The following is a 26581-nucleotide window of genomic DNA, read 5'->3' on the forward strand; positions in this document are numbered from 1 at the left end:
GAATATCCCTTGCTACCTAGCCATCTATTGTACATGTCTAAATTTACTAAAATAAAAAGGTCTTGACTAACGCCAGGCCAAACCTTAATGAGAGACAGATATTCAACCAAAACACTGCTGAGACATGAGGCTAGATTACTCATTGGAATGGGAGTAGCTCTCTCTGGTGGAGAGGAATATCCTCACCAAGACATCACAGGCTGCATTAGTGATTAGTCCCGGCTTCCCCCTAACTAGATTGTGTGATCTTCGGCAAATATTTTACTTCAACGATCTACCTTTTACTTCATTATCACATATGGAAGCACCTCCAGCTGTGATTTCAGAATACAAGCGATACAAACTTGTATGTTTTTTATTTTTATTTAATGGATTACAATGTTGTTGTGCCTATAAGAATCTGTGCCACACACGGAATGCACATGAAAATTAACTTGCCTCTTAGGTCACGATTGGCACTGTCTCCAGGGCACATGCGGGACAAAAATGGTTCTAAATTTATGTTTAGAAAATATGACTTTAAATAAGTACCTCTGACTGCAGTGATAAAATGGGACTGAAGCAAAAAGCTTCAGCATGTTAAAGAACTTTACCATATTTTAGTGGTGCTGTTGCATAGTTCACTTGGCAAAAATTCTCAGGGCTCGGCTCATGCAGGTGCTCTTAGAGCCACGTCACACCCTTGGTTCGGCTCTGCCACCTCCACTACACCACACAGACAAGCATCTGCAATGCAATGGGTCTCGCATTTACTCCAGTTAGAGCTACTGGTGTTGTAAATTCTTAACTGGACTTTTCTTGCCACTTAAATTGAAAATGAAAAGTAAAACATTATTGACATAAGCGAACTGATTCAAAGCGCCATGGCCGCCATGAGCATGAGTGCGAAGGGGAGACACAAAAGGAAAAAGAAGTTTGCTCGCAGTCAAACGTATCTGCAATCGTGCAATTATCCATGGAACAGGGTGAGTAACAAAACCTCCTGAAGGAGGGACAAACGTAAAGCATTTACCAATGGTAACAAAGGATTTTTGAAAGGCAAGCCCACAAACAAATGAAAGTGATGGACGTGAGGTGGGTATGGTTAAGAACCCACAATATTTACAACAGGTGAAAGCACTTGCGCGCTCCACCTAGTAAAGGAGGCTATTTTATTTCACATATTTACCTAGGATCACCAAATTTGGTCAAACAGCATGCAACTTGAAATTTCAGGAGCTCCCGAAGGTGCGCATCGGTGCTTGTAAAACCCTCACTGGACACAAAAGAAGCAAGGCTGAACATTCATTTAATCCTGCTTGAGAGCGAGTGCCTGGAGGCTCAGCATGAAGGAGGGAAGGCCGTGGGAGTGCGAACTAGGAGAAAGCTGGATGATGGGAAGAGGGGTGAGAAAGAAGAAAGTAATGGAACTTGCAAAATGTGAAAATAAAGACAAAGTTGGCCTGAGCAAATAATATTCTATTTACATATGCTGACTGATGGGACCGTCCTCGGGCACCTTATCTTCTCAGGTGCAAAAGCTAAGATCGTCGGAACCCCAGCCAGTTCTTGCCGTCCAGGACAGTAGTCTGTTGGTAGCTACGTTGATGGTCTTTCGAAAGTGGGAACTGCAAGTCTGGAACAATAATCCCCCTCGCCCACACTGGAAGCAGTGAAGAAAAGGAGCCAAGGTGAGCACTCGGTATCCCTTAAAGTAACCACAGGTTGGGGGCAGGGTGATGAGCCCCAGGATTGGCTGAAGACATACAAGCCAATCCTAGGTAAGCTTACACGCTCTGGCCATCCTACTGGGCGGCCACCGGAGGGTGAAATCCAGCCACATAAGTGGCTGGCACCCTGCGTTGCTCAAATTACGGGCAAATTGCGTCTTTAAACAAAGTTTTCACGGACAACGGACATGAGTCTCAAATTATGGACTCTCCATGTAAATTACGGACGGGTGGTCACCCTAGGCTCGTTAGACCGGTGCACAGTCGGTCACATTAGACCAGTGGTCACAGGTCAACCAATGGGAGTGGGGCTAACAATTCAAACTACGGAACAGCCCTATCCTCAGAACCAATACAAGAAAATACCTTGATAAATTGTGTCTTTTAAACATATTGCTCATCCACCATTCAAGTACAACAGACATGTTTTAGTGGATTTGACAGTGTGTATACTCTACGGACAAAAAGCTCTAAAAAGAGAAATTAATGATTTGAGAACTAAAAAGCATCTTCTACAGATTTCAATACAAAGTACTTTAGAACCAGTTTTCACAAAGCTATTTTAAGACAGCAAGCCCTTTTAGCCAATTCCATGAAAATTCCTTCTGTGAAACGACAATCAGCTCATGAAATATTTTTTATTTCACTTTCAGAAATAAGTTCTGACTGTTAAAAGATATGCTTTCTGTCTGCTCATCCGGAGGTTACAACATATGCTTGTTTGAGGTTGCACACATACATCTTTCATCATACGACACAGGGGCAGTTGCACACATACATGTTTCATCATACAACACAGGGGCAGTCTCAGTGCCTAAACCGGGCCTTAAACTAATCCAGTTACCATCAAGTAACTGGTGCTCACATTGATTGCGAGCAAAAGGAATATGAGCCTATAGTTAATTTCTGCCCTATGATTAGGACATCTTTTAAAGGGGTTTGAGGACCCGACAGGGTGAGCCTGGCATATAAGGTAATAAGGCACCGAAAGATGGGCTGGTCTGACAGGTCAGTGTCTGACCCATTTCATGGCAGTTTGTGGGCCTGTTTTATAGTCTTATGGACAGTTTTAATGTGTATTTCCCCAATAGTAAAAAAAATACCTGCTGAAACAGGAAATCCACACAGTAGTGCATACCATGCAAAACACTTAAGCAACATGTTCTTACAAGTTCAAAGTACCCCAATTTCAAAACAACGACCAATGTTTTAGGTATTTATTTCACTAATGGGGCCAATTAGATTTTGGTGCTGGGCCATATTTTCAGTCCCATTGTGATCCTGCAACCAGATGTGTGGTGGATACAAGCAGGCAAACGTGAATGGTCCTCACATGGAGGACAATATCCCCTGCATGTCAGGCCACCTGGGTTTTGTATTGAGAAACCACGTTTTATTATCTCAATACAAAGAAGTGTGCAGAGTGGGTGCTTTAAAAACGGTGCCTGTTCAATTAAAAAGAAAATTGTTCCGGAACTTATAATTCAGATCTGCAGGTGCCTCTGTATGAAAGGGAAGGGAAGTGGGTCTCGTGCAGCCAAGGCAGAAATGGACAGTGAAAGAAGACTTAAGCCTTCTCACCAGGGTGTCTGCTACCTGAGAGTAATGCAAACATGTGCCCCTGGTTACTCAGTAAATCAAAAGGCAACTGGAAGCCAATATATGACTTAAATTCCTGGAGTCATTTGAGGCTTCACGGTGAAAAGGTTTATTCTATTTGAGAGGTAATGTAAGGGCGTTACCAGCTGGGTTCTGGAGCATGTCCTTCTAATGGAAACTTGGTCTAATTGTGCATTACTAAAATATATGTATTTTTAATGTACTTGTTTTATCTCAAATACTGCGGGCAGATTTAATAAGAGTTTGCCTCACTAAAGCATTACCTACAAAAGCATCATGTCCAGCACCCCTGCCTGTCCGGCTGACCTGAAAATATATGTTGGAATCCCATTTAACTGAATCACAAATTTACCTTCAACTGCTCTTGAAGATTAGGGACTGACAGCCATGGATGACTTAATTACTTTAATTCTGCATACTGTGACCTTTAGTTAATGTGTCTACTTAGAGCTAATGAGCAATGTGGTGCCAACATCCAGGTAGTCCTGCCCACTAAGTGCATTAGTGAAACTTTGCAACTACATAAAGATAAGGAGTGTATATTGAAACTGAGCATTGTTGCTTCCAGTGGATACTAAGATGGAAATGCGGCAACTTTAACTAGGACTTCGTTGACTTAACATAAAAGCCAAGATTTTACTGTGAAGTTTTTCTTAGGTGTGGGTGGTGAGCTCTGCTCCGCTGGCAGAGCTAACAGAGTTTTTTGCATTTTGTGCTCCGCTTCGAGCACGGAGTTTGGCCGAAAACTCCGCAAGCCCCAGCAGCGGAGCTCACCGCGTGCAAACTACAGCCCAGTTATGGGCCACACAGCGCAAACACAGACAGTCTGCACTGGGCTACAGTGCGCACTCACAACACGTCGTGGAGCGGCTCGCTGGTAGCCCAGCCCAGCACCTCTGGATGATCTAGTGCCAAGAGACAAAGAGCCAGCCAGGCCGCTGGCAACAAGGATCCCCTGGGAATAAAAGCCCAGGTAAGTCCTTGTTTTTTTTTCTATGTGCACACTGTTGCACAAAAGATCTGAAACGGCAGCTTTTGCTGCCTATGGCCCTGGCCTGAATTCAGACCAGGTCCATAGGCAGCGAGAGCAGCCGTTTCAGGCCTATTGTGCAACGGCATGCCCCATGTGCACTGACTGTACACCAGGCAGGCCGGTGAGCAAAAGGCCTGAAATGGCAGCTTTTGCTGCCTATGGCCCTGTCCTGAATGTGCCTGATCTCGGAAGCGCTAAGCATGGTCGGGCCCAACCCTGCTTCGCGCTTCCGAGATCGGGCACATTCAGGGCCACTCCGCAGCTCACTGAACTCCGCCTCCACGGAATTCCACGGAGTTATTAACCAACTCTGCGGAATCCAGAGGAGTGGAATTCCGTCAGTTCTGCCCACCCCCAGTTTTTCTACAGAGCATCTGAGTAAAAAAATATTAGCATTCCTTTGGGGTGTAACATCTAACTAAAGGTTTCCTGAAGATGGGCCTAAAATAGAGAGAAAAAAAGTATGCAAACAGTGCATAATTTGTAAATATAAATAAATAAACGTGCATGGGCCCAAAGCTTTCTTAGGATGCACTGCCAATTCGTCTGAATGATGAGGTTGTTGAATACCAACATCACCATGTCTGCAGTTCACTGACCCGTTACTCTTGTAACTCGGGGTTCCAGCCAAACTTTGCCAATAGCCTTGTGATGGACTTTGTTCTCGTGGGGAAACAGCCTTTACTACGTGGCCGTAACCACGTAGGCCATAGCCACGTAAGAGTTACCACACTTGCCCGCACCAGCATGTGCCTGAAGCATCGCAATTGAATGGTTAAGGCATCATGCATACGAGTGGTTGAGACACACAGCAGGAACAGCCGGTAGAGGAGCGTTGCGGCGGGGTAAGTGAGGCTAAGGTGGGTGGTATTAGGACAGGGTGGGGTAGGTTTTAGGGTAGAGAGTGGGGGTTGGAGGTCAGGGTAGTTTTTAGGACAGGGTGGGTAGGGTTTAGGGTTGAGGGCAGGGGTGGGGGGTAGTTTTTAGGATAGGGCAGGCTAGGTTTTAGGGTTCAGGGTGGGGTCTGGGGGTCGGGTCATTTTTAGGACAGGACGGGGTAGGTTTTAGGGTTCAAGGTGGGGCCGGGGGGTCGGGCAAGTTTTTAGAACAGGGCGGGGTAGGTTTTAGGTTTCAGGGTGGGGGGTCATGGTAGTTCTTAGAATAGGGCGGGTAAGTAATTTTATGGTTCAGGGCGGGGGTGGTCAGAGTAGTTTTTAGGACAGACCGGGGTAGGTTTTAGGGTGGGGGTTGGGGTAATTTTTTAGGACAGGGCACGGTGGGCTTCAGGGTTCAGGGTGGAGGTGAGGGGTTGGGGTACATTTTAGGACAGGGTGGGGTAGGTTTTAGTGTTTAGGGTGGGGGGTTGGGGTAGTTTTTAGGACAGGGTAGGTTTTAGGGTTCAGGGTGGGGGTGGGTGGTCGGGGTAGTTTTTAAGACAGGCTGGGGTAGGTTTTAGAGTTCAGGGTGGGAGCTGGGGGTCAGGGTAGTTTTTAGGCAAGGGTGGAGTAGGTTTTAAAGTTCAGAGCAGGAGCAAGGGGTCACAGTAGTTTTTAGGACACTGCAGGGTAGGTTTTGAGTTCAGAGCCGGGGCAGGGCGATTGGGTAGTTTTAAGGGCAGGGCGGGGTTACTTTTAGGGCTCAGAGCAGGAGGGTATAGTTTTCAGGGTGGGGTTTGGAAGGGGCAGTTTTAAGGGCTGGGGTAGGTTGGATTGCAAAGTATGGTATCAAGTGTAAGGGGGCAGGGTGGGGGACAATTTACCACGCATGTTCCTTTACCAAACATGCTTTTACAATGAAATTTGTTGTAAAGGCATATGTGGTAAAGGCATGCATGGTAAAGGCACGGTCGTTGTTGTGACCTCAGTCTTAAGGCATGCGTGGTTCAGGCATGCGTGAATCCATCATACATCCATTCTCGTGAGAGGCTCCAGAATGGTAAGTTGGTGAGTGCAAGTCCAATTTGGTGTCTTCTAGAGCAATTTCGGGTCACTAGGAGGACATCCGGCATCACAGTTATTTATTTTACAAACATGTTTGACTGCACCCCAACCATACTTGAACAGTGGGAGAACTACAGGGGCCCACCATTTGTGTCCAGTTACAACAGTGGACTTGACACATTGAATTATGAATGTGACATTGGTTACCATCTTAAAATCCATGACTGAGTTATCCAAATATAGTATGCATATGTTTGTACCATATAGGAGGGATAGATGGTTTATCCAAGTCCCTGTGGCAATGAGTAGATGGAGTGGCAGAGTAAGAATAATTGTGTTTGTGGTCACAATAGCCTCACCTGAGTACATTCTTCCATTACCTGCCAAGCAAGAATGACACTCAAGTGCTTTCTAGGTCTCACCTAGACAGCTTGTACGCTGTCTGTTTGAAACCTTTTGTTTTCTATCAGTGGGCCTAGAGGCTGCCCATTGCTTACCATTAGTTAGCCCCATTGTCACCCTCATTTGCTTGCTTCTTATTGGTCAGCTGCTGTTGGCTTATTTCCTCTTCCTGTGTTGGTCCTTCCCCTGAAGGATGGACATGTTGCTTTTTTACTTCCACTGCTCCTTCTTTTAGCTGCTATGTTTTACTTTGTATTTAAGCCTTCTCTCAGCGTGAGTCATTTTCAACTGGCCCCCTGTTGTACTTCTCCCCATCTCTGCTTTTCCTGTGTCTGTGTTTGCTTGTCCCCATGCACTCGCCCTCCTTCCATTGTCCATGTTTTCTTGCTCCCACTCTCATTCCCATTGTCTATGTTGCCCTGTTAATTTTTCCTCCCTTATTTTTTCACCTTGCCTTGCTTCCACACTCCTTCCTATTGCCTATGTTGACTTGCCTGCATCCTCCCTAATGTTTTCTGTTCTGCCCTGCTCCCACCCTACCTCTTGTCTGTGTTTCCCTCCTCCAATTTTCCCTGCTCTTGTCCATGTTGTCCTCCTCCATCCCTACCTCCCTTTGTTAATTTGGCTTTCCCCCATCCTCCCTCCCATTGTCTGTGTTGCCCTGCTCCCACCCTCCTTATTGTTGTCTTGTTGCCCTGCCCCTTATCTCTCTCTTGTTCTCTGTATTGCCATGCTACCACCCCCACTCCATTGTCCGTATTGCCCAGCTTCCATGTTTCCTCCAGTTGTCCATGTTGCCCTACCATTACCCTACCTCCTGTTGTCTCGCAATTCCACCCTCCCTCCTGTTGTACTTGTTGCCCCCCCAACCTGCCATAACAAAAAAGGTCTAAGACACCGCTGCCAAGTGATAGTGCTTTCCCCCTCTCCTTCCTTCCCTACCTCACTCCCGCCTTTCCTCCTCCATTGTCCATGTTGCCCCACCACCTGTGCATCTTCCCTCCATTGTCTGTGTTGCCCACACCACTCGCAATAACAAATGAAAAAAGCGCCATGATACAGACATCAATGGCTGCATCTTAGCAGTTTTTGCCCCCTCCCTCCCTCCCTCCATGTTGCCTTCATCCTCATTCGCCAGAAATAAAACAAAAAACAATATACTGAGGTTGTACAACATTGCAGAAAAAAAATTAACAAAGTGAATATCACACATAGGCGAGACCTATTGGCTTTGCCATTAATTATACCTATTAGACCTGTCAGCCTTTGGGTGGTCTTAACCCAAACTTTTTGCCTACTTGCCTCATACTTTTGCTGATTATTTTTTGGGGCCTTAGCACTCTGAGCACTTTACCACTGCTGACCAGTGCTAAAGTGTATGTGCTACTGACCTAAACATGATAACAATGGTGTATACACAATTGGCATATTAAATGTATTTGTAAGTCCATCGTAAAGTGGTATACTGTGTAACCCAGGGCCTGTAAATTAAATGCTACTAATTGACCTGCACCACTGATTGTTCTACCCACTTAAGCAGCCCATTAAACATGTCTGAGGCCTGTTATTGCAGAGCATGTATGTGCAGTGTGACTGTCAGTTTGACTTGGCATTTAGAACCCCTTGCCAAACCTAAAACTCCCCTTTTATTACATATAAGTCACCCGTAAATTAGGCCCCAGGTGGCCCATAGGTCAGGGTGCTATGTAACTAAAAGGTAGGGCATGTACTATTAAGTTTTGCATGTCCTGGTAGTAAAAAACTCCTAAGTTCGTTTTTCACTACTGTTAGACTTACTCTTCAAATAGGCTACCATTGGGAATCCCTTAATACACATTTAAGCTGTAATTCCTGATTAGAAAGGAGTAGCTGCATCATGTTTCATATCTTTGGAATGGTAATGATAAATCCTCTTCTGTGGTAAAGTTGGATTTAACATTACTATTTTAGAAATGCCACTTACACCTGAATAGGCAGTACCTATCCCCACACAAATTACTGATTACCCCCTACTGATAGTCTGGAGCCAGGGCTAGGAAGAAAGGATCCTTGTGCACTTCAAATACCCTTCTATGAAGTCAGCCCCACTTCAAAGACACTTTTAGGTATAAGTGCTGGGTCCCTGACCCCACCAAATCAGACACTTCTGGACCAGTAACTGGACTCTGTCAGAAGAACTGCTGTGCTGCTTAAAGGACTCATCTGCTGGACTGCTGAACCTGGAAGGCCTGCTTTTCTCTTGTATTGCCCTGCTGCCTGCTGGACTCTGACTCTGCTGAAAGAGGGCTGGACTCTGCCTTCTACCTGAAGTATACCCCAAGGGCTTGTTAGCCTGGTTTCTGTTGCTTGAGATTCAGGGTTATCAGAGTCTCTACCCCTGCACCTGTTCCTGGTTCATTGGAAGTGAACCCAGATACTTGCACCATGGAAATTGAAACATCTCCCATCTGCGTGTACCAGAACCGGCGCATCAACCCAGTTGTTAGAGTAGAATCAGCGCATCGCTTTCAGAAACAACTTGTTGCCTTGGGAACTCGATGCATCGGAACTGTGCTTCGCCACCACAGCAGTGTACAGAGATCGACACATCTCTCAACTGCATGGAGAAACCCGGTGCATCGCACTTCAGAACCAATGCATCTCGGTTCTGGCGCTTATCTTCATAACCGATGCATGCTTTCACAGCGTATGACAGATCTACACATCGCTATCCCTGCACGGGTCCGATCGACAAATCTCACCACATATCTTGCTGTTGCGACCAGGAAATTTACTTTGCTCACCAGGGCCTGCATGGGTCCTGTAGCCGGTCTGCGTTCCATCAAGGTCGGCCTGAACTTTGACTTTGCCCTGGTCCAGCACGTCCTAAAATAACCCCTAAAGCACTATCTGCTTCAAGCACTATTTTTACACTTATTTTTATAAAATTCATATCTCGACTTGTGCATATTGCATTTTTGTAGTTTTGGTCCTGTTTTGCTCAGAATATATTAATTTATTTTTCTAAACATGTGTGGAGTGTTTTTGTGGTGTTTTCATTGCGTTACTGTATATGTGTGTTGCACAAATACTTTCCACATTGCCTCTTTAGATAATCCTGACTGCTCTGTACCAAGCTACCAGAGGGTGAGCACATGTTATCTCAAGGTGTGCATCTAGCTTACCCTGGCTAGAGTGCTGGTTCCTGCTCATACAGGGTGCACACTCTGTCAACCAGAAACCCCCTTCTAGCAATACCCAATTACATTATGTTATACTCTTATACTCAATATATATATATATATATATATATATATATATATATATATATATATGTATATATATATATATGTATACTTAAAAAACCAAAGGTTACAGAGATGTTACAGTTAAGCTCACATTTTAAACTTAGCAAACCATAGAAATAGTTAGAGTAATCGCAAGATCTCAAGTAACTATAACTTGTGCCCTAACATAACTGCATAACTATAACTCATGCCCTCGCCAGATGGCAGCTGACATGACTGGTTAACAATTTGGAAAGGTATCTGACGATTCGTCAAGCAGTGGCAAATATATAGGCAAGGTAAAAATGATTTTTATGTAGAAACTAGGTCCTAACTATAATTACCTACTGGCGATAAATATGGTTTTCTAATACTAAGTAATTACTATCACATGATCCCACTACATAGACTTCTATTAAGAAAAAAATAATGTATCCCAGGGTGAATTTTCCATCTTTTTAGTGTCCTGCTTCAACTGACCATCTTCTAGCGACAACCCTGGTTAGTTGTAGTGACAATCGTCTATTGATATTTTGCTTGGCTGCATGCTATTTTGCATTAAAAGCTGTTTGGAGCTTGGGCTTCTCAATAGTGTTATGTTGTATTGTTAACACTTGTTAACACTTATTAGCTCCTCCATGTTACTCTGCTCTTGAAAGGTGTTTAGGGCATGTTCTAGAAGTCACTTAACTTTTCAACATGAACCATCAAGCCAGGGAGAATTATGTTTTCAAGGGCTGCTTCCCAAGAAACACAGCTCCCATTCAATCCCAATAACTTCAATTTTTCATAATTGGAAATTGGATCTACTTTTGATTCAATATTTAAAGTATTTCAAGATTCTCTCTTCTCTGCAAGGTTTCTTCTGCATGTTTGATCTTCCACTAGTTCTCAATAGCGTCAGCAGCAATCGCTGACCACCCCTCACCCTGAGCTCTAGCTTTAGGTGCTGTAAAGGAAGGGGCATGATTGAGGCCAATTGCAAAATGATCTGCTCCTGTCCAAGTTAATACTTTAAAAGGTCTTGAGAGAAGAAATTGCTTATAACCCATCAATCAATCAATCAGACATTTCTAGAGCGCAGTCCTCACCCATAGGGTCTCATGACCATGCAATCTATGACCTGAACCTACGGTCCACTTTGCCCAAGAATCGCTACTTCTATTCTGCACTCACAGGTTTAACTACTAAAGGATGCACTTGTTAACATTCTTGCTCATACAAGGAGCTAGAATTGCAAACACAAGAGTGAGTACAAAAGGTCTCACTTCTGCTGATTCTAGATCATCCATACTCAACTCTTGGCCATGCAAAGGTTCCAACCTGTGCCCAACATAAGAGGAGCTTGGGAGAAAACTGCTCCTTAGTTTGCAAAGTTCTCTTGTTGCGAAGGTTGCTTATGGCTGTGGAATGGAACTTATTTGCAAAAGAGCCATAGTGTTATGCAGACATTCTTTACAATAATTTTGCAATTTCCTTCTGTATTCGAACCAGCAAGATGGACCACCACTGAATGAATATTGTTGATGTCCATTTCAGCACTACCTGAGAGCCTGTCTGAGAGACTGGCTGAGAGTCTGCTTGAGAGTCTGCCTGAGAGACTGCCTGAGAGCCTGCCTGAGAGACTGCCTGAGAGCCTGCTTGAGAGTCTGCCTGAGAGAATGGCTGAGAGCCTGCTTGAGAGTCTGCCTGAGAGACTGCCTGAGAGACTGCCTAAGAGCCTGCCTGAGAGACTGCCTAAGAGCCTGCCTGAGAGACTGCCTGAGAGCCTGCCTTAGAGATTGCCACTTCTTTACCTTTGATGGATTGGTAGAGAATGAGACAAAGCCACTGAGAGGAGGAAGCTCTGCTCGCCATGCTTTCTGAAGCAATAACCTATCACATCCATTAGTTCTCTCTTGTAGATTCCTTAATGTAAGAAATCTCTCCTCTGTGACATCATAACCATTATTAGAATGACCCATTCTCTGTCTGTGAGATAACAGCCATTTTTTCATTGGCACATTCTCTCTGTGCCACACACAACAATGACACTGCCCCTGCCTGTGTCTTCACACACTTCACAGTAACAGTAACTGTCTGTGCCATTACACACTTTGCAACAATGGCAGAGCCCCTATCTGTGCCATCACACACTTTAAAACAATGGCACTACCCCTGTCTGTGTCATCACATGCTTTAAAACAATGCCACTACCCTTGTCTGTGCCATCACACGCTTTAGAACAACGGCACAGCCTATGTCTGTGCCATCACACACTTCACAACAATGACATTGCCCCAGTTCGGGCTGGACTGTTCCCATGAGGAACAGGGTCAAGACTGATTTGCACATGGCTAGGTCCAAACTGGGGTGGCATGGTGAGCAAAAGAACGATGGATTAAACCCAGATCTGTGACTGGGGGTGAGTGTTTGCATTGTTCAGCGCTCCGTCCATCATCCTTTTGTGTTGCTAAAATAGCCCCAGTCTGTGCCATCACACGCTTTAAAACAATGGCACTGCCCCGTCTGTGTATTCACACACTTCACAGTGACAGTAAGGCCCGTATTTATACTCCGTTTGCGCCGAATTTGCGTCGTTTTTTTCGACGCAAATTCGACGCTAAACTAACGCCAACTAACGCCATATTTATACTATGGCGTTAGAGGCGTCTAGCGCCAAAGTTCCCGGAATGTGCGTCATTTTTTAGCGTGAACCCCTTCCTTGCGTTAATGATATGCAAGGGAGGCGTTCCCGTCTTAAAAAATGACTCCCAGGCCTTTACGTGGTATTTATACTCCCGGGCAAAAGAGACGCCCGGGAGTGGGCGTGGCCAAAAACGGCGCATTTGCGCCGCTTTTTAACGCCTGGGTCAGGCATGGCGTTAAGGGACAAGTGGGCTCAAAATGAGCCCAGAGTGCCCTCCCCTGCCCCTAGGGACCCCCCCTGCCACCCTTGCCCACCCCAGGAGGACACCCAAGGACGGAGGGACCCATCCCATGGACATTAAGGTAAGTTCAGGTAAGTATTTTTTTTTAATTTTTTTGTGGCATAGGGGGGCCTGATTTGTGCCCCCCTACATGCCACTATGCCCAATGACCATGCCCAGGGGACAGAAGTCCCCTGGGCATGGCCATTGGGCAAGGGGGCATGACTCCTATCTTTACAATGATAGGAGTCATGTTGATGGGGGATGGGCGTCGAAAAAAAATGGCGCAAGTCGGGTTACGACGATTTTTTCGACGTAACCTGACTTGCCCCATTTTAAGACGCCCATACGCCATTTTCCCCCTACGCCGGCGCTGTCTGGTCTACGTGGTTTTTTCCCACGCAAACCAGGCAGCGCCGGTCTGATTGCGCCGTCTAACGCCATTCCATAAATACGGCGCCCGCATGGCGCTTCAGAATGGCGTTAGACGGCGCAAAATTTTTTGACGCTAAACTGCGTTAGCGCAGTTTAGCGTCAAAAAGTATAAATATGGGCCTAACTGTCTGTGCCATTACGCACTTTACAACAATGACATAGCCCCAGTCTGTGCCATCACACACTTTACAACAAGGGGACAGCACACACTTTACAACAACAGCAGAGCCCCTGTCTGTGCCATCACACACTTTACAACACTGGGACAACCCCTTTCTGTGCCATCACACCCTTTACAACAATGACATAGCCGCAGTCTGTGCCACCACACACTTTACAACGGCCTAGCCCCTATCTGTACCATTGCACACTTTACAACAGACGGCAGAGACCCTGTCTGTGCCATCACACACTTCACAACAATGGCGGAGCCCCAGTCTGTGCCACCACACACATTACAACGATGCAACTGCCCCTGAATTTCACATTGTAAACGTCAGTGCAGTGAGATATTCAGTGCCACGTCAGAAGCATTACTGCAATGGTACATCCCCTGTCTATAGCATCATAAACATTGTTGCAATGACTCTTCTTCTGTCTCTGACATAACAAACATTATTACAGCTGTGCATTCTGTGAAACTGCGTTAGAGTTGCAAGTTCTCTGTCCCTGAAATCACAGTGGCACATTCGTTTTGATTGACAACAGAAACATTCTTACGATGTCGCATTCTCTTTAAGTGACGTCACACACATTATTGCAACTACACAAGTTTCCTTATTTTTGACAGTAAAGCATATTTTATATGTCTGACTTCACAGACTCTATGAGATTGGCGATTTTTCTGACAGTGACCATAAATATTAAGTGGATCATAAACAAATCCGCTCACATTTAGAAACAGAGTTTATTAGTACAAAATGCCTCAAATGTTTTTGTATTTTTAACTATTTTCGCAAGAAATGCTCTTGGTGGGGGAGAGGTCGCATCCCACTGATTATCATATCAAATCAAATCAAATCAAATACAAAATATGTAATAATTAATTGTATAATTGTCAAGATTTCTTCTTGAGATCTGCCCCCTCTCCTCGAACATGACACACGTGGGCGCGCAGGATTATAAATACATCGTTTGTCCTTTTAATTTGCGCGTGAACTCTTTGGGCGCACGTGGCCCCGTCACGCACTTCGCAGGTGTCATCCTTCGGCGCGCGGGGACTTGTTTTGCCTTCAGACTTTCTCCGTTGCCTGGGGGGCTGCAACCTCCTCAGCAGTAACTTGGCAACAAAGAGGCGCGAGCGCCGTCGCATGATCTTTTCACTCCGCGAAATGTTAGCCACATAGAAATGTTTCGAGAGACGATGGCATTTCGAGCCTGGCGTGATTGTTGTAATATCCGAGCGTTTAGAGGCATCAGGGAGCTAGGACGAAGCTAACCCGGAGTGGGAACTTCCAGGGGCTCCAAAGTTATTGAGTCACCTGTCAAATGAGGTTCAAGAGAATTCACTTTCCGGTTTGTCCTAAAGAGAACATGGTCCCTGTTCCAGAAAGTGCCTAGAGAGAGCTCAAAGTGTGTTTCCGGCTCGGGTGTGCCCCGGCCCACTTTTGTATTACAGAAGGTTCTGCAGAAGCGTATATGGCCCCTCCTGTAACGTGGCTCGGGCTGGTACCATATACTCACAGCACCATTATAAGGCGCCTTCTTTCATTTGCATGGAGGGTAGCGTAGCCCCAGTGCTGGATTTTAAGAAAGCTAAGGTCCTGATTCAGAACTCGGCGAACAAGTTATTCCGCCACAATGGTTATCCAGTCTGCCAAAATCTAAACCCCATTCCATCCTATGGGATTTAGGTTTTGGTGTAGGTGATATCCGTCACCATCACGATGCAGTAACCCATCCGCCGAGTTCTAAATCAGGCCCTAATTGCCGGTGCCCAAACTATTAATCATAGTCTGCGGCAGATGCTATCAACTGTCAGCCATGCCTCATACCAAAACTGCGTAGTCTGGATTCCACCTCCTGCTCTTTCAGCCATGACCAGCGACTCTATGTCCTTTTAACTCTTTCTATCACATGCTTTCTCATTCCTGACTTCCTTTTCCATTCGTCACGTTCCCCTTGTTTTGTTTTTCCCACCCTTGCTCTAGGTCAAAGTTAGAAATGGAAAAATAAGTGCTGGTCCCCAAAAATAACTGCTGGTGGGCCCAACCTGCAACCACTTACAGAAATTAAGCACCGCGTGGTCCCAAGTAAATGAGGAAACTCTTTGGAGTTGCTTCCGCACCCTATTACAGCAGCAGGCACAATGGCAAAGAAACCTTCAGGAGGCACACTGACTGTGTACAAATACAGGGTGGGAGAAAGTCAGTATACTCCCTGCTGGGGCGCCCAAAGCCCCTTGCCCCCCCATCGGCAAGTGCAGTAGTATGCTGATCCCCGCAGATCCCCGCAGATCCCCGCAGATCCCCGCAGGCGGATCCCTGCCTTCTTTTCAAACTGGGGCCAGTACGTCTCCAGTGAAGGGGGGCGCTGCGATTTGAAAACACAACTCTGTCTTTCATTAATGCACAGTCCTCAGGGCAGGAGTAAACTGTTAGAATTTACACCTGTCTATTTTTTAGTATAACCGGGCGCATTCGCCCCGTCGGCATCTGCCATACCTCGGCAGTGTCATTTAGGTTCAAGACTGCTTAGCATTGGGTGGGAACAGGAAATCAGCTGAATGGAGAAGCCAGTGCTAAATCCAGTGCAGAATACTTTGGTGTAATGTCCTCCACGTATGAGACAGTGCAGCGTTGATGAATCCTCCTCTTGAGTTAGTACCAGGAATGGGTGAAAAATCCTGCTCAGCTGGCGGAGTTCACAGAGTTTTGCCCACTCCACGTTCCGCTTGGAGTGCAGAGTTCTGGCAAAACTCCGACAATGCGTGGTGGAGCTTTTTCTCATGCACAGCTTGCCAATGTTAACTTGGCAAGTCCTAGCGAGAATTTGGGCCCACCCAGTGTGATTTTCTGATGCTACATTGCGTCCTGGCAAGATTTCTCAATGCGGGCGGATGCGCCAGGTTGCAACCGCTCACGCTGAGACAGCAACTTGTGGAAAAACCACTCGAGCTGCAGAAAGAAGCAGCGCCCTCTGGTGCGCCGTGTGGTGCCGTTTAGGCTGATTTTACAGCACGGAACAAGCTCCTGGCAATGAAATTCAGTGCGAGCAGTGCAGCGTGCCCAAATTACGCCCACTCACGGAACTCTGCAGAATCTGCTGCATTTTTTATCTAACTCTGTCAAATTTCACAGAGTGAAACTCCACGAATTCCACCCAGGCCTAGTTAGCAATACCGCCACAATTTGGAGGATTTTCTTTCACCATCCAACTCTAAGTCCGACCCTACTGACTGTAAGTTGGGGAGCTTCTAATGAATATTACAGTAAGAATGAAGATTTATGTCATGCCTCTGGGCTGGATTTCACTGTAAATATACTGCATGTGGCACAGCTGAGCAATGGCTAACATCAGTGAGAAATTGTCACTTGAACCACTCAACTAAGACCTGTAGGACACTGTGTCTGGGCTCCTCTGACACCAGGGTCTTTGTGCCGCTGTTGATTACTGTGAAAGTCTGGACTTGGAGAAGGGCTGTCAAGTGCCCTCCTTGAGCGCCAGACGAAAAGGCACTCCTTCCAATAGCCATAGCGCCATGCTGCACAGAATAATGTACATGAAAAGTGTCAAGTGTCTCCTTAAGATGGCCATAGTTTGGAGGAAAAACCCACAAACGTGAAAACCTGATTCAGCAATCTGGTAATTCTTGATTGAATCAGCCGGGCACCAAGCTCTTCCTGACATCAAGATGGAGAAAAGAGCTAGGCTATCCCAAGAGAAGATCCCAGAAAGAAAACGCTCCAACCCTCTTGATGCAAAAATCTGGGGCATACATAGTAACAAGAGGCGAAGATCTTGAACATAAAAAAACAGGGATTGGAATGCATCGAGGTGCATTGCTCACTCATGAAGCCCCCTTTACATTAAGGGTAAGCGTAACTCGCATCATTTTGAGTAGTGTAATTCAACTAAATGACCAAAAAATTCTGTGAAATAACGCATAATTATGCAAAATGCACCTTGCCCTATGAAATTACCTGAACCATCCATTCGGGTAAAAACTCAACTCGAAAATGTAATTTTGAGTTGATTTCCAGTTCCTTGCATTTAAAAGTCTGCTGTTTGCATTTCGATTTGAAGTTTGTGTTTAAAAATTACACATTCGGTCTGCATGGGTAAACAAGGTCCACCTGTAATTTTGTTGACCACCCACATTAAAAGAACTAGCACTTAAATTCAATACAGTGCCATTCACGTTCATTTTTGTAGTTTTGCACTCAAAAATTAAATGAATGGTTCACTTTGGTAAAAAATCTACCTGAAATGCCACCTGCGTACAAAAATAACACAAATAGTACATTTTGTGTTAATATGTCTCCTCAAAATTAGGCAATACGAAGTAATGGCATAATCACAGTAATTTTGTTGTGCAAAATTACCAAAATTATGTGAATGATATGGCATATGGTATACACCTATTTTAAATGTGGAACAATGTGAGAAAACAGGGCTGATTGCAGAGGCCCCCTAACTTTTTGCCCCCATTTTCCACTTTATGCTGGTGTTTTCCTGACTCTGATGGTGCCCTGGGTACTGCTAACCAGTCCCAGGGCCTGTGCTCTGTGTAAAATCAATATGCAAATTAGGTTAATTATAATTGGCTAAGTTAACCTACCTATAAGTCCCTAGTACATGGTAGGGCATGTAGGTTTAGGGACCACATCATAGGTAGTGCACCCATAGGTGCACTGCTGAGGTGCCCAGTGTCATTTTAAAGGCAGGCCTGCCTCGCTGGCTGCTTTTAAATTAAAGTTATATGCAAATTCGACTTTGGAATTAAAAGTAGTCCCAAAGTCTTAAACTACCTTATTTTTACATATAAGTCACCCCTAAGGTGTGCCCTATGTGCCCCTAGGGCTGGGTGCCATGTAACTATAAGCAGGGACTTTATAAAAATAGATTTATAAACCCCGGTGAGGTAAAAACAACAGCCAAATTCGTTTTTCCCTCATTGAAGTAAATGGCCTTCATAGGCTAGAATGGGGAGACTTTATTTTAAATTTTAAAGTCTCCTTAAATGTTGCATACCAAGAATTTGGTATCAAATTAATTGTTGTAATAAATCCCACAACTTCCAGTTGTTGGATTTAATCTAACTTGTTCAGGTAAAGAGTTTTAGACTTTACCTACAAAGTTGCCAATTTCAGCCCTGCATTGTTTTTGCTGCTGTGCTCTGATTGGCCAGCCTGCAGCAGCTTAGCCAAGCTGCCTTGATGAGGTGTGAAGTGGCCTGGCTTCACACAAAGGAATGTGCTTGTGGGAGAGAATCTCCCCTCAGCAGATGGTGAGGCAGGAAGGGGGAGGGCTGCCAAACTGGTCTTCAAAGGCAGAGAAAGACATTTGGAGCAACCAACAACACCCCCACATCCTGCAACCCCAGACAACTAGGTGCCCCCTTGATTAGATTAGGAGAGGGCAGGAGAGGGGTGTGTTTATGATTTTTAGCCACACCAGTGGGTGGGCTCAGCCAGATGTAACCTCCAAAAATCAGATTCAGCCATGTTGGATTTTTAGAGAATGTTGCCTTTTGGGATGGATTTTTGCCACACTTCCCAGGAAGTAGTCATCACAGGGGGACGACCCTGTACCTGATTGGAGAACCAGGACCCCCCTGCTTTTCACCCAGGAGCAAGGATAAAACTGGCAGACCTGCCCCCACACCTCAGATCCCCGCCAGATTTCAAGAAGAAAAGAACTAAAGGAGAAGAAGGACTGCCCTGCTGGACCCCTGGCCTGCACCTGGAACCTGCACTCAGAAGGACTGCACCAGCTGCACACTTGGGCTTCACCACAAGAAGGACTTTGCCTGGCTTCAACTGGTTCAAGGAGGGACTCCCTGTTTGCTACAGGTGAAAAATTGCTATCCAGAGTCCCCCTGCACCAACTCCTGAAAAGTGACCAGCTGACCACTGTCCAGTGGCCAAAAAGGAGTTTGCGCCAGGTGCATTCTGGGAGTTGAAGTCTGCACCCCCCAAGGACCATCTCAGAACTTCTGGACCCTTGGGGTGAGCTGTGGACCCCAAAAGAACCTTAAAAGAACATCTGGGTGAAGCCCCAGAAGTTTGGAGAAGATTTGAGAATTTTTGTAAAAAAGCTCCAGAGAGGGACCGACCCGCCGCAGAAATTCTAGCCGGCTTGCCTCAACCGCGACCCGGCCTGACTTGGTGGTTCGTCCCGGTAAAGAAAAATCTCCAAAAAAGAGACTAAGTCCGAAGGTAAAAAGTTGACCGGGACCTCCCAGCCATCGTATCCGAGAAGGGCTCCATGGACGTCGGATCAAGATCCAGGTTTACCCCGGTCGAAGGATTTTCACCTCGAAAAAACGACTAAGTCCGAAAGTAAAAATCTCCACCGAGGAATCCAGCATCGCGTATCCGGACAAGGGCTCCAGGAGGTCGGATTCGACTGGCAGGTTCGTCCCGCTGAAGAAAATCTTCAAAATAAAGACTAAGTCAGAAGGTAACTTTTTAACCGAGGCCTCCCGCGACTTGTAGCCGAGCAGGGCTCCATCGCGGTCGGCCTGAAACTTTGACTTTGCCCCGGTCGTGGTGCAACCAGATGACCCGATTGGCGCTTTTTGTTTCTAAGCGCTAGAAAAATAATAATTCTTTAAAAATTCATATCTCGGTTCCCTTTATCCGATTTTATTAGTTTTTGTGTCATTTTAAAGATAAAAATATAAACTATTTTTATAAATTGGTTTTGGATTTTTAAACTGTTTCCTGTGTTTTATTTGATTACTGTTTTGTGATATTTGAATGCTTTACACACTGTCTCCTAAGTTAAGCCTTGACGCTCGTTGCCAAGCTACCAAGGGTTGAGCTGGGATTAATTTACTGAGACCTAACTGTACCTAAGTGGAGGTTGGTGGCTTGTTGCTAGGTGTAGGTACCTACCTGCCCTTACCAATAACCCATTTTCCAACATTTTTGGTGGCAGCGGTGGGATCCTGTACTTGTGTTCAGTATCACGTTACAGTTTTAAGTAAAACGAATTAAAAATCCTTTAAATTGTCCTAGTGCAAAAACTATTTTTTTTTAATTTCTTTCTTTTTTTCTTTTTTGATTAATTTGGATTAATTTCAATTATTGAATTTTTGTAATTTTTCTAAATTCTTGTTTCCAATTTTTGCAAAAAGTTTTTGTTGACACAAAACCAGGGAACCATGGAGCTTGATCTGGCTAGCCTACCCACACTGACAGTAGTCCAGCTTAGGGGGTTGTGTATTGAAAGAGGGTTGCCTGCAACCACTGATCTCAGGAAGCAAATCCTGATCAAATCCCTGACAGCATGGGCTGAGGCCCAAGAGGTAGAGTCAGAGGAAGCTCCAGAGGAGGGACAAAAAGGGGAGGATGCTAGCTCTAACCACTCAGGGGAGGGAAGGCATCTGAGCCTAAGTGAGGATGAGGAAGAACGGTCCTCAGTACATACAGTCACTAGGGGCAGACCCAAAGCTAGTGGTGGGAAGGGGGTCCCTTCAGGAGGAGAGAACCCATCCATCAGAGAAAGAGAGCTGGAGGCCCAGCTAGCATACATAGCTTTGGAAGCAGACAAGCTGGCCCTAGAAAAGAAAAAGTGGTCAAACAAGGAGAAAAGAGATGGTGGCAGCGATAAAGAAGCTGAGGTGTCCATGGGTGGGGGAGTTTGCCCCAGATTACCCAAGGGGGTGGTTCCTGCTTATGTAGAGAGGGATGATATAGACAAGTGGTTGGAGGCCTTTGAGAGGGCACTCCAAATGAGAAGGGTTAGGCCTCAATACTGGGGTTCCCTTTTGTGGGAGTTGGTCCCCAACTCAGGGAGGGATAGGCTTCTGACCTTAAGGGGGGAGGAGGCAGATTCATACTCTAGTATGAAGAGGTGCTTAGCCAAGAAGTTTGGTCTGACCCCAGAGCAGTATAGAATGAAGTTCAGGGACACCCAGAAGGTCAGTACCCAGTCTTGGGTTGACTTTGTAGACACCTCACTAAAGGCACTAGAGGGCTGGATTATTGGTAACAAAGTAAATACTTATGAGGGGTTATACAATCTGATCATGAGAGAGCACATCTTGACCAATTGTACCCAAGAAAGGTTACGCCAGCATCTAGTGGACTCTAAGCAGACCAACCCTAGAGAGCTAGGGGAGGCAGCTGATGAGTGGTTGAGAACCAGGGTGGTTGTCAAGTCCCAGGGGGGAGACTCCAAGAAGGGGGGGGGAGGTCCCCAAAAACCTAAGGAGGGAGGTGGTAAGCCCACCACAGAGACTCCCTCTGTACCCCAGAACCCTAAGAAGGAGGAGAGTAAATCCCACTCCCACTCGGACAGCCAGAAACAGGGAGACCCAGGGTTAAAAAAGCTCTTGGACAGTAGGGCTTGCTTTGACTGTCAGCAGACAGGTCACTTCAGAGGAGATGCAGCCTGTCCAAAGAAGGTGGTTAGCACTGGGCTGTCCAGTGTAGCCATGGAGGAGGACTCCTCAGATGATGAAGTCCTCCTAGCATTGAGCTGGGAGACAGGACCAGATGGTAAGCTGGTGATCCCTGAGGGTGGAAGTAGGCACTTCCACCCCATTCAGGTGAATGGGATCCCTACCACTGGCCTGAGAAACACCTGTGCCAGTCACACTATAGTGAGTGACCGGTTAGTGACCCCAGACATGTATGTCCCAGGAGAGACAAGGAAAGTCAGGATAGCCACAGGGGAGGTCACCACCAAACCTGTAGCCATAGTGCCCCTAGAGAGGGAGGGTATCCTTGACTGGTTTAGGGTGGTAGTCAGTGCTGACCTCCCCCTAGATTGTATCCTGGGCAATGACCTCCCAGAGGTGGGTCTGGTCCCAGATGGGGCGGTCGCCCAGGGCGCCCCCCCCAAACCAAAGTCCTGGGGAGTCAGTCCCTACAGTTAGGAGACAGGGGTCCCCAAGAAAAGGAAAGAAGAAAAGGAAGGGTAGGCCACTCTTAAAGAGAATTCCAGGGAGCCAAAGGCCTTCCGCCCCAGTAGGGGGGGAGCCCAGAGTTGGCACTGGTGAGGCCTCCCCTGACCCCAAGGAAGTCCTGAGTAGTCAGGCAGCTGTCCAGATGCAGGGTGTTGCCCCTGCACTGACAGAAGAGAGAGTGAAAGGAGGGTGTCTGCCACAGGAGGTGGTAGCCCCCCACTCTAGACAGCAAGAGGGGTGCCAGGACCCCAAAGTTGCCCCTAAAGCAGCTCAGCCACCTGTCAGTGGAGAGCTTAGGGTGTGGTTCTGGGTACTGACAGCTGTCAGTAGCCTCTGCTGGGTGCTAGCCTTCCTGGCAGCACTGTACTTGGCCTGGGAGGCAGACCCCAGGGCCAATAGCAAAGTAGGCCCCCTGACCCTGTTGGTCATGGTGGGGTTGCTCAAGTTTTGGGTGACCTCTTTGGGTAAGCTAGGTGTTGCCCTAGCAAAGTTAGGAGTAGGGGAGGTGGGCACCTCACTACCCAAGTTGGCAGAGAGAGAGGAGGAAGACCCCCCTAGAGGGAAGTTTCAGTTGGAGATGGGTCCTTTCATGTTGGGATGGCTTCACTACCCAGAGGGAGTGACCATGAAAGGAGGATGTAAGGCAGAGTAGGCCCTGCAAAGGGACAGCCAGTTTTCTTCACTGTCTTCCTCGCCTAACAAGCCAGGAAGACTCTCCCAGGGTTGGGCGGAGTCTCCTGGGCGTGTGGGCTGGGGGGGGCTTGTGTGAGAAAACAGGGCTGATTGCAGAGGCCCCCTAACTTTTTGCCCCCATTTTCCACTTTATGCTGGTGTTTTCCTGACTCTGACGGTGCCCTGGGTACTGCTAACCAGTCCCAGGGCCTGTGCTCTGTGTAAAATCAATATGCAAATTAGGCTAATTATAATTGGCTAAGTTAACCTACCTATAAGTCCCTAGTATATGGTAGGGCATATAGGTTTAGGGACCACAGCATAGGTAGTGCACTGCTGAGGTGCCCAGTGTCATTTTACAGGCAGGCCTGCCTTGCTGGCTGCTTTTAAATTAAAGTTATATGCAAATTCGACTTTGGAATTAAAAGTAGTTCCAAAGTCTTAAACTACCTTATTTTTACATATAAGTCACCCCTAAGGTGTGCCCTATGTGCCCCTAGGGCTGGGTGCCATGTAACTATAAGCAGGGACTTCATAAAAATAGATTTATAAACCCTGGTGAGGTAAAAACAGCCAAATTCGTTTTTCCCTCATTGAAGTAAATGGCCTTCATAGGCTAGAATGGGGAGACTTTATTTTAAATTTTAAAGTCTCCTTAAATGTTGCATACCAAGAATTTGGTATCAAATTAATTGTTGTAATAAATCCCACAACTTCCAGTTGTTGGATTTAATATAACTTGTTCAGGTAAAGAGTTTTAGACTTTACCTACAAAGCTGCCAATTTCAGCCCTGCATTGTTTTTGCTGCTGTGCTCTGATTGGCCAGCCTGCAGCAGCTTAGCCAAGCTGCCTTGATGAGGTGTGAAGTGGCCTGGCTTCACACAAAGGAATGTGCTTGTGGGAGAGAATCTCCCCTCAGCAGATGGTGAGGCAGGAAGGGGGAGGGCTGCCAAACTGGTCTTCAAAGGCAGAGAAGGACATTTGGAGCAACCAGCAACACCTCCACATCCTGCAACCCCAGACAACTAGGTGCCCCCTTGATTAGATTAGGAGAGGGCAGGAGAGGGGTGTGTTTATGATTTTTAGCCACACCAGTGGGTGGGCTCAGCCAGATGTAACCTCCAAAAATCAGATTCAGCCATGTTGGATTTTTAGAGAATGTTGCCTTTTGGGATGGATTTTTGCCACACTTCCCAGGAAGTAGTCATCACAGGGGGACGACCCTGTACCTGATTGGAGAACCAGGACCCCCCTGCTTTTCACCCAGGAGCAAGGATAAAACTAGCAGACCTGCCCCCACACCTCAGATCCCCGCCAGATTTCAAGAAGAAAAGAACTAAAGGAGAAGAAGGACTGCCCTGCTGGACCCCTGGCCTGCACCTGGAACCTGCACTCAGAAGGACTGCACCAGCTGCACACTTGGGCATCACCACAAGAAGGACTTTGCCTGGCTTCAACTGGTTCAAGGAGGGACTCCCTGTTTGCTACAGGTGAAAAATTGCTATCCAGAGTCCCCCTGCACCAACTCCTGAAAAGTGACCAGCTGACCACTGTCCAGTGGCCAAAAAGGAGATTGCGCCAGGTGCATTCTGGGAGTTGAAGTCCGCACCCCCCAAGGACCATCTCAGAACTTCTGGACCCTTGGGGTGAGCTGTGGACCCCAAAAGAACCTTAAAAGAACATCTGGGTGAAGCCCCAGAAGTTTGGAGAAGATTTGAGAATTTTTGTAAAAAAGCTCCAGAGAGGGACCGACCCGCCGTGGAAATTCTAGCCGGCTTGCCTCAACCGCGACCCGGCCTGACTTGGTGGTTCGTCCCGGTAAAGAAAAATTTCCGAAAAAGAGACTAAGTCCGAAGGTAAAAAGTTGACCGGGACCTCCCAGCCATCGTATCCGAGAAGGGCTCCACGGACGTCGGATCAAGATCCAGGTTTACCCCGGTCGAAGGATTTTCACTTCGAAAAAACGACTAAGTCCGAAGGTAAAAATCTCCACCGAGGAATCCAGCATCGCGTATCCGGACAAGGGCTCCAGGAGGTCGGATTCGACTGGCAGGTTCGTCCCGCTGAAGAAAATCTTCAAAATAAAGACTAAGTCAGAAGGTAACTTTTTAACCGAGGCCTCCCGCGAATTGTAGCCGAGCAGAGCTCCATCGCGGTCGGCCTGAAACTTTGACTTTGCCCCGGTCGTGGTGCAACCAGATGACCCGATTGGCGCTTTTTGTTTCTAAGCGCTAGAAAAATAATAATTCTTTTAAAATTCATATCTCCGGTTCCCTTTATCCGATTTTATTCGTTTTTGTGTCATTTTAAAGATAAAAATATAAACTATTTTTATAAATTGGTTTTGGATTTTTAAACTGTTTCCTGTGTTTTATTTGATTACTGTTTTGTGATATTTGAATGCTTTACACACTGTCTCCTAAGTTAAGCCTTGACGCTCGTTGCCAAGCTACCAAGGGTTGAGCTGGGATTAATTTACTGAGACCTAACTGTACCTAAGTGGAGGTTGGTGGCTTGTTGCTAGGTGTAGGTACCTACCTGCCCTTACCAATAACCCATTTTCCAACAAACAAACTATAAAATGCTACAGCAGTATTAACATAATTTAAATATAATATTTAATCCATGTAAATAAATTAAATTAAATAAAAAATATTTTTGAAGAGTCAGAAAAAAATGATTCAAAAAGTTTAAAAAAAGCAAAATGTAGTTACTTAATGCATATTAAAAACTGAAAACGTTTAGATAAAATTAATTGAAGTTATATTTTTTGTAATGAAAGTTACATTTTTTAAATTAACAAAGCTTATTAACATATTTTGCAATAAATAACAAATATTTTTAAAATACATATAATGTTTTTACATTCAATGTAATGTATACATATTTCTAAAAAGTAAAAATAAATTGTTTTAATTTTATTTTATTTCCTATGGGGTTCTATTTTAATTCTCTGCCTCAGTTATTTTCTATGGGAGGTTGTTGCAGTATCAGTGGTTGCCCCTGTGTGGTGCTGGACATAATGCTGCCTCTTTTTCAGCACTAGTAATTTACAGCTGTAAACTTGGCCCTGTTTCAGGGGTTGGATACATGTAAGGTGAAGAGCCAAAAGTATTTAAGTTACTCAAAATTGTAGGAGTAAATTTACATAAGTAAATAACTTGCAGGTTAAATTGAGGTGTCCCATGCTCCTGCGGAGGCATGACATAGCTAGGAGCAGGTTGTGGGTATTGGAATTGGAGTTCAGATAAGGTAGGGTTCTACATAATGAAGTTTCTGTCTGACACATTTTATGCACTAATGTGATATATGCATTTGAACTGTCCGTCAAGTACATTCTGGGACTTTCAGAATTGTTTTGCCCTCATCAGTAAGGCCCTATAAGGAGCATACGGAGTGCTTATTGTGAAAAAGACAGGACTAACTGAAAGTGTCTCATAGGCCATAGGGACAGTGGAGTGTATAAATCTATTTTGACATGCAATGATACACCACTATGCTTTGCTTCTATGATC

The sequence above is a fragment of the Pleurodeles waltl genome, chromosome 9 (assembly GCF_031143425.1).
Source record: "Pleurodeles waltl isolate 20211129_DDA chromosome 9, aPleWal1.hap1.20221129, whole genome shotgun sequence".
NCBI lineage: Eukaryota > Metazoa > Chordata > Amphibia > Caudata > Salamandridae > Pleurodeles > Pleurodeles waltl.